The 17,381-nt window shown below is 43.7% G+C and overlaps 1 long non-coding RNA gene across 1 annotated transcript; it reads right to left on the bottom strand.

The window, feature by feature from the left end:
• Positions 1-11,454: 11,454 nt before the first annotated feature.
• LOC147964146 (uncharacterized) lies at positions 11,455-13,245 on the bottom strand. The gene is made up of 2 exons (XR_015607306.1): positions 12,998-13,245; positions 11,455-11,753 (listed from the first exon to the last, which is right to left on the bottom strand). It is a non-coding gene; the product is annotated as an uncharacterized LOC147964146 (long non-coding RNA).
• Between the last annotated feature and the right edge of the window lie 4,136 nt (positions 13,246-17,381).

Raw genomic sequence — 17,381 nt, 5'->3', positions numbered from 1 at the left:
AAGTGTGTGAAGTATTTTTGTTCTGGATAACATAAATAGATTATTGAATAGTTTGCATTAGAAATCACCTTACAAATATGCATGTATGCAATATTTTTGGTCGTATCCAAGGTAGTCATGTCCTCATCATCCTCCCCTTTTTGAAAATAAAGCCGTCCTCGGCATTGCTTAATCTGAAATGTGGCTAACAAAAGAGACAAGGTGTACATGTTGTATATGTATATGTTATCCATTTTAACTTCCCTTGATTTTTGCACATATGTCACATGTATACATGAGTAACTTTCATTGTTCATAAAATCTAAAGCCAAAAAATTATCACAGGAAGTAGAAGGCATGAAAATATTGGAACTCAGTTTGCACATATAAGTGAAGCTCTTATTCTCTTCAAAAGATTGGCAATGTTCATCATTAAACCATCCTAACTTCGATGAATAAACCTTACTTGCATCAAATTTACATGCTACAACATGCTTAAATAAGCAAACATGCAATAAGTCATTGGATACAGAATCATCATCAAGATTAGAGGTCATATCAAAATGATTAAACATTGGTTCTTTTGCATCAACAGTTAATTCAGTGGGTGCACTCAAAATTGTTGATATTTCAGTTGTTTGATCACATGACGCATTCATGACAGTAACAAGAGTCTCTAAAATAGGTGGTGTGCTCAAATCAACAGGTAACTCAACACATGATGCATTCAAGTTAACTAGGCATGCTTTATTCTCATGTGAAGTTATATCATCAATACCTTTACTGTTACCTCGCAAAGATGTAGCTGATGTAGGTACGGACGTTGACAATGTACCATACTCTTGAGATGATATTGCGCTCACAATCCGAGGTGGGGCTGCTCTAGTAGGTGCAATAGTGGAGTAACCAACCGGCGATGGTGAGCATGAACTGGAATAGTAGTTGTTGTAGTCACCCAATGCATCCTCCTGTATCTGTCTCTCAAAGGTACAAGCACGGACATACATACCAGTAATGCAACGAGGAATATACCGAAATCTTGCCTGAATATCATGGTTCAAACCACCAAAAAATCTATTCATTGTATCATCCTCAGATTCTTCTATGTCACAATGATGCATATAAGATTTGAACTCTTGGTAGTAAGCATGAACATTGTTACTGCCTTGTTTTAATTGCTCCAATTTGCAACGCAATTCACGACGATAGTAAGGAGGAAAAAATTGTTGTCTCATTACAGCTTTCAAAACTTTCCAAGTTGTGGGTTGGTTATCAATGTTTTTCTTACAATGTACACTCCACCAAACAGAAGCAAAACCAGTAAATGCTCTAATGGTAGCTCGTACTCTCTCAAGTTCAGAAAAATCATGGTGACTAAAAACTTGTTCTACTTCAAGCTCCCAAGCTAGATAAATAGCAGGATTAAATCTACCCTCAAATGATGGTAAAGAGATAACCTGACCATATGCTTGTGTGTGTTGTCCCAACTCTCGTGATGGTGAAGATGTGTCCGTCGTCCAAGAACTTCTATCTCTGGAACCTGTCATGATTAGTAGAAACAAGAAAAAAAATTCGAGAATAATGTTCCTATGAACTACTAGGATGTGGTTGTAAAGTGCTCACAGTAAAGCAAATATCAATATCTTACAAGTTCTTACCATGCGGCAGGTGGTGACAGGCAACCAGCGGTGTCAAATAACTCCGAAGATTGTGTAAAGCGATTGCCAGGGGAACGTGCGTATACACGGTGTAGAAATATGTGGAGCTGGGTTGGCTATATATGGTAGCAAAAGATTAGCAATAATCAATTCAGAGATGCAATGTTGAATAAACGCTCAACGACGGTACTGTGCTGGTCCTAGGCTAGACCGAACTAGAGACGCGAGCCTAGAACACTAATGAGGTCACGTCGTAGCACAACCAGCATCAATGAAGGATACTAAGTAGCTCTGGACAGCAAGATATAAGTGAAGATCACAACGGCAGTAAAGATAATGATGTGAAACAACAGCCAAGCTGTTTTACTGAACAGTGCACAAAACAGATTCCAATCCGAATTCAACTACGAGATTGAGTCTAAAAAGATCCGAATTTTGTTTTTTTTCTATTTTTTTTTCCTCACACTTTTTTTTTCTTTCTCTCCTTTTTTTCTCTGACTTTTTTTTTCTCTCGTTTTTTTTCTCTCGTTTTTTTTCTCCCTCTTTCCAAAACAAACTAGATAAGATGCAGATTGGATCAAGTGAAGATGTGAACGATCTCAACTATTATTATGACAATGAATGGTGGGTAGCACGTGGTGGAAATTGATGGATGGGTGGTGGACAGCGGAAGAGATAATGATGCAGCGGTGGCGTGACTAATGTGAACAGAACTCGAAACTCTAAACGAAATAGACACTAAGACCAGCAACTCGACACGATGATGCAACCGATATTTCAACTATGCAAGCAATGAAAAGAAAATTGCAAAGGCTCAGACTGGCTTGGACCAAGGATGAATAGATCTAACTCTTTTTTGTGGCTTTTTCTTGGACAATAGGTAAGAAAATAAATCTAACCTAGGAAAACTGGAAATTCTCACCGAGCAACCTGAAAACTGATACCACTTGATAGAGGCGAGGGTGTCCCGATGTTTCGATGAGATGGAGGCTATCGTTTTCTGTGGGAGTCGACCTTGACGATCCGACTACGAACGTGCGAGACGTCGCGCCTTAGCAATCGCTAAACCAACTTCCGAGGGGTTATTGACCACGCCGGAGCACGATCAACCTGACCACGAGGGCCTGTTTCCTGCGAGCAAACGAAGAACAAGCAAGAAACTGAGATTGCAATCTGGATATTGCGAATATAAGATGAAAGCTTTATTGATCAAGGTGGGGTTCTGTGACGTCTTGGTCTGGTCGTTGGACACAAACGAAGTACGCGAAGTTGCAGCTATGGCGAACTTTTAATCTAAACAAAACCCAAGGAAAAAGCTACTAGATGGATCTATTTATATAGGAGCAAGGGGTGGCGGCCAAGGAGGTGGGAGGACGTCCCAAGGCAGCCTAAAACTAACCGTAGGTCGTACAAGGCTCATGGGCCCAAGTGGAGGTGATGCAACACCTTTGGGCTTGTAGTTTGACTCGGATTCTGCTGCAACGTCAGATTGTTTCGTCCGTAACTCAACGCTCCGGAAGAATTTGAAGGTGAATCCAATTGGGTTGGAAAGAGCACGAAATCTAGTTTCCAACAAAAAAAGAATCACCCAATTCGGAGTCCGTATGAAAAAGTTGTTGGCGTTTTGAGTCAGGTATGTCTGTGCAGTCCGAATCTGAATCCAAAACGTGAGAGACTTGGACTCTATCTTCTCTTGGCCCAAAAGTGACGTGAGAGGACTTTTTGAACACAACCTAAACTTCTCCTTTTCCCTTATCTTCATATGTGGATTGTACAAATGTCCCATACACCTGCAATTAGACAAAACACAAAAGTGTGTGAAGTATTTTTGTTCTGGATAACATAAATAGATTATTGAATAGTTTGCATTAGAAATCACCTTACAAATATGCATGTATGCAATATTTTTGGTCGTATCCAAGGTAGTCATGTCCTCATCAGCACGCCCCTGCATTGAAAAAAAATACTTAAGATAGAAAATACAAAGAAAAAAATTGACCACCACAGGTGCACCTGTCCCCAGCCAGTCTCATAGTAGGTCTGCGCCCACAGAAGGCGAGTCGTTCTGAGTCACAATGCATGGGGGCGGGCACATATGGGCCCACAGGTCATAGAGCATAGAGCAGCGAGCACCGTGTATAAGCGCCCAAATAAGTAACCAGAGGAGTTCGATATGGCTGCCTCGCCAACGCTTATAAACAGGTCGGGCGCGCCTTCCGCGGGCGAGGTGGGACTAAACATTAGGCTGCACACAATGTACCAGGAACCAATGCTCACAGAACGACTTGGGCCCAATGTGTCTTCACTCCTCGAACACAGGCCCAACAAATTCTCACAGCCCAAAAACAAACAAAGCCCAACGACGCACAACTAGCAAGTTACTCCAGTACCCCCTCATCTTAAAAATATGCAGCCCGATGTGCAGTCTGGTATGGGACGGAAGATGTGCTGTCAATAAAGCATTGCAGTTCGCTTAGACGAATATTTTTTCCAGCCAATCAAAAACACTACCATGGCGAATCTTTTCACTTGGATACAACGGCACAATCCCATGTCACATCCTGGCTTGGTTGATAGGCGCACGGGGTGTGACGCACTCGTCTACGCATGGTAGACAGGGAGGCGACGGGGTGTGACGGACTCGCCTGCGCGGTGCCGCGGCACGCCACGTCGCCGTCTACTCCGGCTCATTCTAGGCTCGGCCTCGCAGGGGGTGGGGAGGGGGGGGGTCACGACCCCCCTCCCACCCCCTGCTTGGCCTCGCGCTAACGCACGCAGTGCGCTTGGTTGACAGGCGCAGTGCGGACATTATGTTTTTCCAACAATAGGACGCACGCAACCCCAGAGCCACACCCCTAAGATAGACAGGGAGGCGACGGGGTGTGACGGACTCGCCTGCGCATGCGGCGCCGCGGCACGCCGCGTTCCGCTTGCTCCGGCACGTTCCAGGCTCGGCCTCGCAGGGGGGTGGGGAGGGGGGTCATGACCCCCCTCCCACCCCTCCTGCTCGGCCTCACGCTAACGCACGCAATGCGTTTGGTTGACAGGCGCAGTGCAGACATTCTGTTTTTCCAACAATAGGACGCACACAACCCTAGAGCCACACCCCTAAGATAGATAGGGGCAACGGGGTGTGACGGACTCGCCTGCGCATGCGGCGCCACGGCATGCCACGTCGCCGCCTGCTCCGGCTTGTTCCAGGCTCGGCCTCGCAGTGGGGTGGGGAGGGAGGGTCACGACCTCCCTCCCACCCCCCTGCTCGGCCTCGCGCTAACGCACGTAGTGCGCTTGGTTGACAGGCGCAGTGCGAACATTCTGTTTTCCAACAATAGGATGCACGCAACCCCAGAGCCACACCCCTAAGATAGACAGGGAGGCGATGGGGTGTGACGGACTCGCCTGCGCATGCGGCGCCGCGGCACGCCGCGTCGCCGCCTGCTCCGGCTCGTTCCAGGCTCGGCCTCGCAGGGGGGTGGGGAGGGGGCCCCCTCCCACTCCCCTGCTCGGCCTCGTGCTAACGCACACGGTACGCTAAGTACAGGGAATACAAAGAGCAAATACAAATCTATAGACAACCAAAAAATGGGCGGGGGGGGGGGGACCCCCTACCTTACAATACAAACAATAAAAAAATTACCAACTGAAGGACGCATCTTTAGGCAAAAGCAGTGCACTTGGTTAGGAAAAGCAGTGCAGTATCGTAAAAGCAACGCAGTTCCAGGATACACACATGAATGCAGGGTCCGCGACAAAAAGTGCAGCAAAAAAAATCAGGTGCAGCACAAACTTGTAGACAAAAATGCAATGCCTTTTGTTGGACGAAGAAGTTCGGCATCACATGCAATGCAGTTTATGGGACACATAAGATACATATAAGCATGACAAAATGCCAGTTCACACAGAACGTGTAAGTCAACAAAAATAAAAATATACACATATATACTGTATGAATTATTTATATAAAATACACATACAAATACAAATCCGTCCATAAAACACTGCTGCAAAAAAGCAGACAAAAATCACAACAACAGAAAACAAAAGTATTTTCATACATTATATACCTTAGACACCACACAGTACACAACATGACCCCCAGTTCTTGTCCATACACAGGGTTTTTACCAAGTAGATTGTTAATGCGTCTACGACTGCGTCTGCGATTGCGACAGGGAAGTAAGCCCGAGGTCCGCAATCAGTTCTCGTAGTTCAAGCAGCATGCCTTCATAACACAACATGTTCGAAGAATTGAACAGCAGCTGGAACATGTACTCTGCCTTCCAATCTTCAACAGTAGGCTGAAAAAGAAGATTAAAAAAATGCAGACATTGATTAAATAAACGGTTGTCATAAAGAACAAAAAGTGAAAAGGTAAAATAATGAAAAAAGTAACACAAAAAATAAGAAAACAGAGAAGGTGTTACGTCGGTTTTGATAATTTTCTCAACTAGACGTTGGCCATCATACAACTGCGTCACCCTTAGAACATAGATTCCGCACTCATTTGCTCCTTGCGCTGGCACGACCGGGTAAGAGGGCTTCGCTGCCAATTTAACACAGTCAGGGTGGTTCTTAGATTTATACATTTTTTCACCATAAATCGCCTTCAGCAACTGAGTCATCCTCCTCATCTGGCAAAAAAGGAAGCACAATGTAAAAATAACACACACCACAGATCAAATTACGATTCAGACGAACTAAAAAAATACAAAAGTTGTTCTCAACGTCTAGACAATCCCTCTTTTAAATGCACGTGAGGTCATTTCCTTTTATCTCCTTTTTTACAAGGATTATGGGGGGTCTAAGAAAAATGCAGTTCTGTCATGCATATGTTGCAGTGCACTACATAAACAAGTGTGGTCCTATGTGTGCTAACATTGCATGTGCAGTTTATAAAACAATGCAGTAAGAGAAACACAAAAAAGCTTTGCACTTGGCGGGAAAAAATGACATACCACTTCAGTGCAATCTGAGTGGTAATCACTCATGTGCCACTTTGTCGTGACATCAGCATGGCCAGTGTACTTCCTAGTGTCATGGATATCAAACGTCTGGCGATGCTGGTTCATCGTGTATAAGGAATAATGACCATCCTTGGAGCGCGTCATCATAATCTGTTCACATAAAAAACAAAAATGGGCTGAAAACTTATTTCGACACGTAGCACTAGAACCACTGTTCCAAAAATTAACTAGAAAAAGAAATGCAATAAACCAGAAAAAATAAAAGACAGGAAACAATGCACTTACCAGTTTTGCATCCAACAGGTTTATGTCGTCACTCACAATAACCTTGAACTGGTTAACTGCATCTTGTAAAACAAACGAGCTATGCACAACTGGCAACATAGGGTTTCCTTCGTCATCTCTCGTCACAAAAGGTTTCCATCTGAAGAACATACTGCAAAGAAAAAAGAACAAAGAAAGGACATGAAAAAAGAATAAACAATGCATGCATGCATGGACATAAAAAACCAGTACAATAGAAAAAAAATGACAGCACACGTTTACCGTGATAAATAAGGGTGAAAGTAGCACATGTTCACCAGAATGATAAACTAAACCCATTTCAGGATCTTGCTTCCAGTACTTGATGACAAAATCCATGAGATACGAATCAATTAAAGCTCCTTTGCCAAATGTATTATAGATATAGTCAACAGTGTAAGTATCAAGATCACCAAAAGGACTGTTCACTATAAAGAACACATTCCTGCAGTAAACATACAGAGATGGGATCAATAAAATTCAAATTAAAAACAAAACACACAAAAAGGATCAAAGGGCACATACATAAAATATACTCGTAGTATTTGGTTACAAAATCTTTGTTGAGAACAAGATCCTTTATTTTCCTCGCCTCATCAATATATTTGAACCTCAGAGGCTTCAATTTCTCTATAGAGCATCTCAACTTAAAAGCCCTCTCACCCGCCCTCTTGTTCAAAAAAACTTCAATGCCATCCACAGGAGGACGATTAATTGCTGCACTCCGAGTCCTCGTGACGCGAGGACACGATGTAACAAAATCATCATCATCAACATCAAATACATCGCGTGGAGAGCTAGGTCGAGAAACACTTCCACCATCAGGTCCAGACACCACAGCTGTGTTCAAACCATCTCCAGCCAAAGAACCAGAATTATCTGGAGAGATTTCAATAGTGCAATCAACCATAACCACATCAAAACCCTGAGACTCGAACGGTGACATACAACCTTCATGAAGCCCCCCATAAAATCCTAAAAACGTGTAGAAAAAACATGGAAACACTTAGCACAAAATACAAAACCAAAAAACATATAATACATCTAATTAAAATAAAAAATGCAGTTCACTAAAGAATAGAATGCAACACAATTGTCTACAGCAATGCAGTCCACTTGTCTACAACAATGCAGAATAGAAAAATGTATACAACAATGCAGCCCACTTGTATACAACAATGCAGCCCACTTATAAAGAACAATACAGCTCACTTGCCCAAAAAATAAAACACATCTCATTAACACAACAAATAAATATACACATACATTCTAAATCACGAACTTAACTAAATAAACTATTAAAAAAAGCCCGTAAGAACCGGAAGCAAGCAGTAGACAAAAAACAAATAAAGGAAGGATAAAGAAGTTCAGTGAAACAACCTTTATCTGCAAAAATTAAAAGTGATGTTAAATCAAGGGGACACTTTCTCGATGTGAGCCAACTATAGAGCATGGACTTTTTGATATAGCCAATGTGCTCCACCCCAAACTGAGCAACTTGGACACCATCCCAAGTCTGCAGGAATTGAAACATATAGAATCCATAATCATGCCTGCAATAAAAGAATAAAAAACATCAGTTTCACAAAAATGAAGATTAAAAAAACATGAGCAGTATGGTGAAGAGGGGCTGTATGGAACACACCCATTAGTATGCATTGGGACAATGACATGTTTCAACACAAATCCATCAAGTGTAGGAGGATTTAGCGGCTCATCAGAACTTGAGCTTCCTTCTTTCCATGCACGCTTGATATTTTTAACCATCCTCCTAAAAACCCTGATCGCATCAGGGCTGCCAGGTTTATTGAGTGAGTCAAGAAATTCAAATTGCCTTTCTTTCACATTTAACACAACTACACAATAATGACCAACGCCATCCCTCGTATCTGGCGGATCAAAAGTTGCAAAAAGGACCTGTTCGAAGCACAAATAAATAAAATTATTATAAGAAGAAGAAACAGAACACTATAAAAACAAACACGCAAAATATAGTTTTCGACACATAAAAACGTTACTCACCATATCCTTTTTATCAACACGCTCCTCGGCTTTTGAAGAGAACGTCATTTTAACACTCCCACCTATAGTACCACCATTCCAAATATTTGTTTGCCAATACAAAACCCAAAATCAAATAGTGCTCAAGAAAACATGTCTTCGCACGAAATCAGAAAATAAAATCAAAAAAATAAAACAAAAATTTCTGCATTCTTACACAAATATGGTACGGGACAACCATTGTCGGAGATCCCTTAAACTTATCTACCAGCAAAGAAACCCCAAGATCTACAACTCTTGTAGTGAGCATCCCTTTATCCCAAAAGGATTGACCAACTTCGCCAATGGTAATATCACCCATCTCAGTTTTAAAAGCAATCATGTCCCTGAATTTTTCATGAAAAACTGAAACATAAGATACTCAAAAAAATAACAACAAAGAAAAAGGGCTAAAAACGAAAATTAGAAAATACATATGAACAAAACAATTTCTAAAAAACCATACTTCTTTTTCTTGTCCTTCCGAACCCTCGTAACAGCAGCATACAACTCATTGTATCTTTTCAGAAGAGCTGGATCAATGCTCGACGGTGTCACAACAGGAAGTTCGTCATCTGTAATAAAAAGATGAAGTTCACTTATCCAAGATAGTGAAGTTCAAATATTAAGATAAAGAAATTCTGCTAGCTATTTTGAAAATCATAAACAAAAGATCAAGTTCCACTTATCATTAAACATCTAATACAGATACCATAGTAATTAAACAAAATGAAATGAGAAAAACTTCAACTGCACTGTTCGAAACAAAACTCTTGCCTTCAGTGTCAGAGTCTTCATGCTGTTGTTCTTCAGAGCTGACCAAAACATTTTCTTGGATAGGTTGCGACGAATCCACCACAACCTCACTAGACTGCCCTTCTGCAGCAACATCAGCATTCTCTGGATTTACAACAGTCTGGTCAACCGCAACGTCCTTAGATACTTCAGCTACATGAGGCTCCACTCTCGATACTTCAGGAACATTGTTGGTCGCTAGACAAACAGGGGAAGCAACAACACTAACAGCAGGGACGACATTCTCCAGCGGCTTTTCAATGCCAAGCAGAATCTTCATGACGACTAGGGGAAACAACATCATGGGATTCTTGAGCTATAGAAGGGTCTGCACAGTCGACGGAAACCGATGCAGAAGCATCAACACTGCCACCACCATCAATAGCACAACCACCCTGATTCAGATCAATGTGAACTTCCACGTTTTCTTCTCCAGGCTGTGGAAAGTTTAAAACACACACAATAACACAAAATGAGCGTGGGGATAATTAACACAACAACACACAGGACACTTATGTCAAAGACTGCTGACAACATACACAGAACAACTGCAGTCCACATATGCAAAACAACTGCAACCCACGTGTATCAAAACAACTACAACTTCAACCCACATATACATAAAAAAGAACTACAGTTCACTTTGTCAAATGCTGCAGTTCAGCTATGTTAAATACTGAAGCTTACGTATGTAAAACATTATGGACCACGCATGCGAAATGCAATGCAATTCACTTATGTCAAAGACTGAAGCTCACACATGTAAAACTATTGCAGCTAACATATGTAAATGAAAATGCATATGGTGAACATAACAATGTAAATCAAGTTTACAACAACAACAAAAAATTAGATTACATCACACTAACAGAACAAGTAATACAACTATACCTTATCAGCTACAACATCCGGAGGGGACGATGCATCAGCCAAGAACTCATCCTTCCCAGAGCCATCGTAGGTCTCTTTGTGCAAATCACAAGCAGAAACATCAGTCTACAGGCATAGAACAAAACAAAAACAAAAATAAGATGATAACGACAAAAAAATAAAAAACTTCAACTATGCACAAGCAGTACACACTTTACAACCGTGAAGTACACCAAAAAATACAATAAAAATGGAACGCAACAAATGCAAGTTTAAGAAGAGGGACGAATGGCAGAAGTACTTGTACCTGACCAATTCCATCGTCCCTAGTTCCATGGACACCAGAAGATTCCACTCCAGCCTATCACAAAAAACAAAAATAGTGACAAGTAGTCCAGATAATACACAAAAGAGGTTCAACGCCACAAAAAACCTAGAACATACATTATCAGCGCCAACGCCAGCGTCATGATGGTTCATTTCATCCAAAATATGCCCATCATCCTTCTCATACCGACCACATTTTTCCTCTTGTGAATGTCTCAATTGAGCATATGAAGACCGAACATTCGTCACTGCAATCTTCAGGCTTTCAATCATGCCACAATCAAAATTGTGAGCAGCAACAATATCTTCATCTTGTGGGCCATGGCCAATAGGGAAAAACCAGTAACTGTCCTCAACCTGTCACCAGAGGTTGGCAAATCTTCAGTCAACTTCAAAAACTTCAGAAGAAGCTCATCAATTGTGACGCCCCCGATTTGACCGTACACTAATCATACACGCAAATGTGTATGATCAAGATCAAGGACTCACGGGAAGATATCACAACACAACTCTACAAATAAAATAAGTCATACAAGCATCATATTACAAGCCAGGGGCCTCGAGGGCTCGAATACAAGAGCTCGATCATAGACGAGTCAGCGGAAGCAACAATATCTGAGTACAGACATAAGTTAAACAAGTTGCCTTAAGAAGGCTAGCACAAACTGGGATACAGATCGTAAGAGGCACAGGCCTCCTGCCTGGGATCCTCCTAACTACTCCAGGTCGTCGTCAGCGGGCATCACGTAGTAGTAGGCACCTCCGGTGTAGTAGGGGTCGTCGTCGACGGTGGCGTCTGGCTCCTGGACTCCAGCATCTGGTTGCGACAACCAGGTAGAAGGGATAGGGGGAAAAGAGGGAGAAAGCAACCGTGAGTACTCATCCAAAGTACTCGCAAGCAAGGAGCTACACTACATATGCATGGGTATCAAATGGAGTAAGGGCCATATCGGTGGACTGAACTGCAAAAAGCCAGAATAAGAGGGGGGATAGCTAATCCTTTCGAAGACTACGCTTCTGGCAGCCTCCGTCTTGCAGCATGTAGAAGGGAGTAGACTGAAGTCCTCCAAGTATCATCGCATAGCATAACCCTAACCGATGATCCTCCCCTCGTCGCCCTGTGAGAGAGCGACCACCGGTTGTATCTGGCACTTGGAAGGGTGTGTTTTATTAAGTATCCGGTTCTAGTTGTCATAAGGTCAAGGTACAACTCCGAATCGTCCTGTTACCGAAGATCACGGCTATTCGAATAGATTAACTTCCCTGCGGGGGTGCACCACATACCCCAACACGCTCGATCCCATTTGGCCGGACACACTTTCCTGGGTCATGCCCGGCCTCGGAAGATCAACACGTCGCAGCCCCACCTAGACCAACAAAGAGGTCAGCACGCCGGTCTAAACCTAAGCGCCCAGGGGTCTGGGCCCATCGCCCTTAGCACACCTGCACGTTGCGAACGCGGCCGAAAGCAGACCTAGCCTAGTGGCCTTCCAGTCCAATCCGGCGCGCGCCACTCAGTCGCTGACGTCACGAAGGCTTCGGCTGATACCATGACGCCGGGATACCCATAACTACTCCCGCGTAGATGGTTAGTGCGTATAGACCAAATGGCCAGACTCAGATCAAATACCCAGATCTCCTTAAGCGTGTTAAGTATCCGCGAACGCCGACCAGGGCCAGGCCCACCTCTCTCCTAGGTGGTCGGAACCTGCCCTGCCGCTCCGCCTCAAAACTCCACTCGCGGGTGCTCCTCAAGCCGACCCGTCTTTAATCACCACATGTATCATGTATAAAGTAAATAGTATATACCCGTGATCACCTCCTGAGTGATCACGGCCCGATAGTATAGCACAGCAGACGGACAAGGATGTAGGGCCACTGATGATAAACTAGCATCCTATACTAAGCATTAGGATTGCAGGTAAAGGTAACAACAGTAGTAGCAAGGACAGGCTATGCATCAGTATAGGATTAACGGGAAGCAGTAACATGCTACCCTACTCTAATGCAAGCAGTATAGAGAAGAGTAGGCGATATCTGGTGATCAAAGGGGGGGCTTGCCTGGTTGCTCTGGCAAGAGAGAGTGGTCGTCAACTCCGTAGTCGTACTGGGTAGCGGCGGCGTCGGTCCCGGGTTCTAGCGAGAGAAGAGGGGGGAGAAACAATAAATATTTAAGCAAACAGATGCGTAGCGATGCATGACATGACAAGTATCGGTGCTAGGGGTGCCCTATCGCGGTATGAGGTGATACCGGTGAAGGGGGGAAACATCCGGGGAAGTATCCCCGGTGTTTCGCGTTTTCGGACAAATGAAACAGAGGGGGAAAGTTGCGTGTTCGCTATGCTAGGGATGTGTGGCGGATAAACGGGCTGCGTATTCAAATTCGTCTCGTCGTTCTGAGCAACTTTCATGTTGAAAATATTTTAATCCGAGTTACGGATTAAAAGATATGATTTTCTAAAGATTTTATTAATTTCTGAGATTTAATTAATTATTTAATTAATTTGAAAATGATTTAATGACATCAGCATGATGTCATGCTGACATCAGCAGTCAACAGAGTTGACTTGGTCAACCTGACATGTGGGTGCAGGGGGGACCCACCTGTCATCCTCTAATTAGGTTAATTAGGGTTTAGGTTAATCTAATTACAGTTTAATTAAACTTAACTAGTTAATTAAATTAATTAAACTGGATTAATTAACTTAATTAATTTCTTAATTAATTAATTAATTAATAATTTAATTTTATTAAATCATTTTCATTTTTATTAATTATATTTATTTTATTTTTTTAATTCCTTTTCTTTTTAAAAAAAACGTTATGGGGCGGGGCCCCCTAGTCAGTGGCCCGGGGGGGGGGGGGGGGTGCTAGCGGGCACAGGGCGTTGCGGCGCCCGACTGGGCGTTCGCCCAAATCGACGGGCGAGGAGGACCTAGGGGCGCCGGAGCGCGTCGAGCGGCGACGGCCGAGGCGACCTAGGGGGAGAGGAGGGCGAAGGGGGGAGCTCACGGGGGGGGGAGGGGAGTAGGGCAACGGGGCAGTGGGCTTGGGGGCGGTCGGGGAAGACCGGCGAGGAGGAGGACGAGGAGGCGTTCCGCGGCGACGGGGCGTTCCGGCGACGAGGGCGGCGGGCGACGAGGTCGGGGGGCGCGGCGCTGGAACGGCGGCCTCGGTACGGGGCGAGGAGGAGGCCGAGGCACGCGGGGCGATGGCGGCGTCCACGGAGACCTCAGGCAGCGGGCACGCCGGCGAGGTGGCCGTCGACGAGGCAGGCCGCGGCGGGGCGGCTCCGGCGGGGGTTCCGGGCGGCGGTGGGGCGCCTTTTCCCCCGATCCAGATCGGGGAGGGGGGGCGAGGGGGGCGAGCGGGGTGGGGCGAGTGGGGGTCTCGTCCCCGATCCGGATTGGATCGGGAGGGGGAAACGACGTGGGGGGGAGTGCGGGGGCGAGTGGATAGGGTTCGGGTGGGGGTGAGAGGATAAGGGAGGAGTGGGGGTCGGCTGGGCCGTGCGGGTGGGCCAGTTGGGCTGGCCTGGCTGTCAGCTGGGCCGGTTGGCCCAGTGGGGGTCCCTTTTCTTTTCTTTTGTTTTTACTTTTTATTTATTTTACCTTTTCTGTCTTAGTTTTGTTTCCTATTATTTTAGTTTTATTAAAATATACACGTAGCATTTAATTTAGTATTTCAACTTAGTCCATAGTCACAAAAAGTCTAATCCGCAAACAAATTAGTTTGACATTTTATTAATTACAAAAGGTATTTAAATAATTGTTTTCACTATTGTTTTAATTGTTTTAGGGCCTTTAAACATTTTATCGAAGTTTGGTTTCTCCACCATAATTACCTATGTATTATTTGGTTCACTCCGAACATTTAACTTTTAATATTTGAAAACTTTTATTGTTTGCTCGATTTTGAATTTGAAATTCGAACTAGGTTCCAAACTAACACAAGTTTATCCACAGTAACCGAGGTGACCTGGTATCATTAGTGGGGATTACTGTAGCTTAATTACCCGGGCGTCACAATTCTCCTCCACTACAAGAAATCTCGTCCCGAGATTTAAGAGGGGAGTAAGGGGAAAGTTCTGGTTACGATATTCTAACGGATCTTCTCGAAGAAGTTAATTCCTTTCGTTGATGTCTTCAATCCTTTATTCCGATGCATCATGATAAACTTGTCATCATTTCTTCGGGAACTCCATCGTACTTACGAAAAGATAAGGGGCAGCTCACTACGAGATAATGCTTTTGAGGGAAACAATCTGGGGTTAACCCATGAATTAGTATAAGATTATCTCTCGAGTTGAACATATGAAATACCTCAAGAGTAAGGTACGAAGGTACCATAATAGGCTCCAAGCGGATAGATAGTTGCTCGAAGCCTGAACCAGAGTGAGAAAGGGGTTCAGAGTAGCGAGAGTAAGTATTGCGTCTGATACCAGAATAGACCACTAGGACAGTGGCCTGTGGATTACATACGAGTCCACGCGCGAGGAATAACTTTGGGAATAGGGGGTGTACAGGACAGTCAGGTTTCGATCCTGTGGAACTGTGGGTTATGGGCCCACCATGTGGTTTTTTTTAATAGGAGCAGTGACATCTTTCACGGTCATGATAGCAAGGCATGTCAGAGAGTACCAAGTCAGTTATGCCGGCATCAACGTTGGTACCAAGGGCGAGGGACGAAGAGAACCACTTTCCTGCTCGTTGAACGAGGCGGAGCAATAGGCAAGGTTCTCGTCCATCGGTGGCTACCGGAATGTCATCAACAATAGTAACAGGGTCTTACTGACAGAATTGCACACCGAGGAGTTTACATAAGTAGTAGAATATTGCTGCTTAGATCATATAGATCACAAGAAAGGTTCAAACAACCAATGGAAAGTAAAATATGATTATCATATTAAACAGAACAATGGAAAGGAAAATGTGTTTAAACACATATTTCAGGGATATATCCTTCCCAAGGACAAGCAGAGCATGATATCCGTGGCAGGATATAATGTAGAAAACTCTTTAGGTAAGGGGGGAGGAATCTCATGATATTACCCATACAACGGTGTTAGGATAAATGATAAATAAAATTTAGCATCGTGCTTCAAATGTTCCTGTTGAAAATCGGAGTACCATTGATATGCTTCGAGATAGCATTGACATGGTCTTCAGGTGAAGATCAGACTTTGGAAACACGAAGGATCCATCAGGAATAACTAGTAGAATAAGTCTTACAATTTCCTCATGGATGAACGGATAACCTTGCTGAAAAGGAATCTATAATGATAGGTCCTCCAGCCGAGGGGGGGGTGCTAGGCATGACATCATGTTACCGGGTCATCAAAGGATCAACATCATAACTCTTGGAAAGTTGTCCCAACCATCATATCTGACGGAGATTCAGGTATGATTGGTGTCAGGATACCTCAGGCTCAGGATGCCTGAGAAGAAAGGTGCAACACAAATTGACGGGATGACACTGTAAGATTCTCGGGAAATGAACTATGAAGTGATTTCCGTTAACAAGAGTTCATCATTAACCCAATGAGAGGATGAGGAGATGGCTGACGGGCTCAGCGAAAATTCATCGAGAATTCCAAACGGATGGATTTCCATAATAATGTGAGCAAGAAGATGAAACTTGCCAATTCAAATGATATAATGTTGTATGCTCGAGGAAAACATACTCCATTAATCATTAGTTGAAAGGTGTGACAGTGACCTTAGGTAGCAAGATCACTATTAGAGTGACGATTCAATATCCAACAGTCTAAGATCGAACTGTCGATCATTAACTTCAAAGCAATAGGGTTGCTAGAAGTACAGAACCCAAGCAGCATCGTCAGCATATTGGTATCCCGGTAAAAAAACAACACGGGGACCAAGGAAGAATGGTGATGGTGAAAAGTATCATCTTACTGAGAATTTCTAAGAGGTGGAGCAATTCCCACGACATTCTTGACATAAAAGGTGGTAATTCTCCAAGGTAAAGAAGAACAATGCTGGGTAGCAAGGAACTCAAGGTATAACACCAAACACAAACAAGCTTGTGTGGGTGGGAAGGCAATAAAGGTCGATGATAACGCAGATCATCAAGGGCAAGGATGGTATTACTCATCAGGAACTCATTTGATATCCTGGAAGAGCTCATAGGATTGATGATGATCACAACACACTTTGTCGAGAGATTTCAAGATGTAATCGATCGGCGATGACATCAAGTCAAATGAATGGTGAAGCGAAAGGTTATTGGAACCACAGTTACGACACAAACTCGAACTCAAGCTTGTTGCTTAAGGTGAAAGGGTATGACGAGGAAAATTCGACGTAAGCTTAGCTCATCGTAAAAAATTACGCTCTGGGAAGAAGGACCAGGTAGCCCAGTTAAGATCGGCACGACAAGGATATAGCCAATCAGGCTAGGAATGATGTGATTGAGTTCAAACTCG

The sequence above is a fragment of the Triticum urartu genome, chromosome 6A (genome assembly GCF_056163025.1).
Source record: "Triticum urartu cultivar PI428250 chromosome 6A, HENAU_Tu73, whole genome shotgun sequence".
NCBI classification, from domain to species: domain Eukaryota; kingdom Viridiplantae; phylum Streptophyta; class Magnoliopsida; order Poales; family Poaceae; genus Triticum; species Triticum urartu.
The sequence above is the reverse complement of the archived record's forward strand: the minus strand, read 5'-3'. Positions and strand labels throughout refer to the sequence as shown.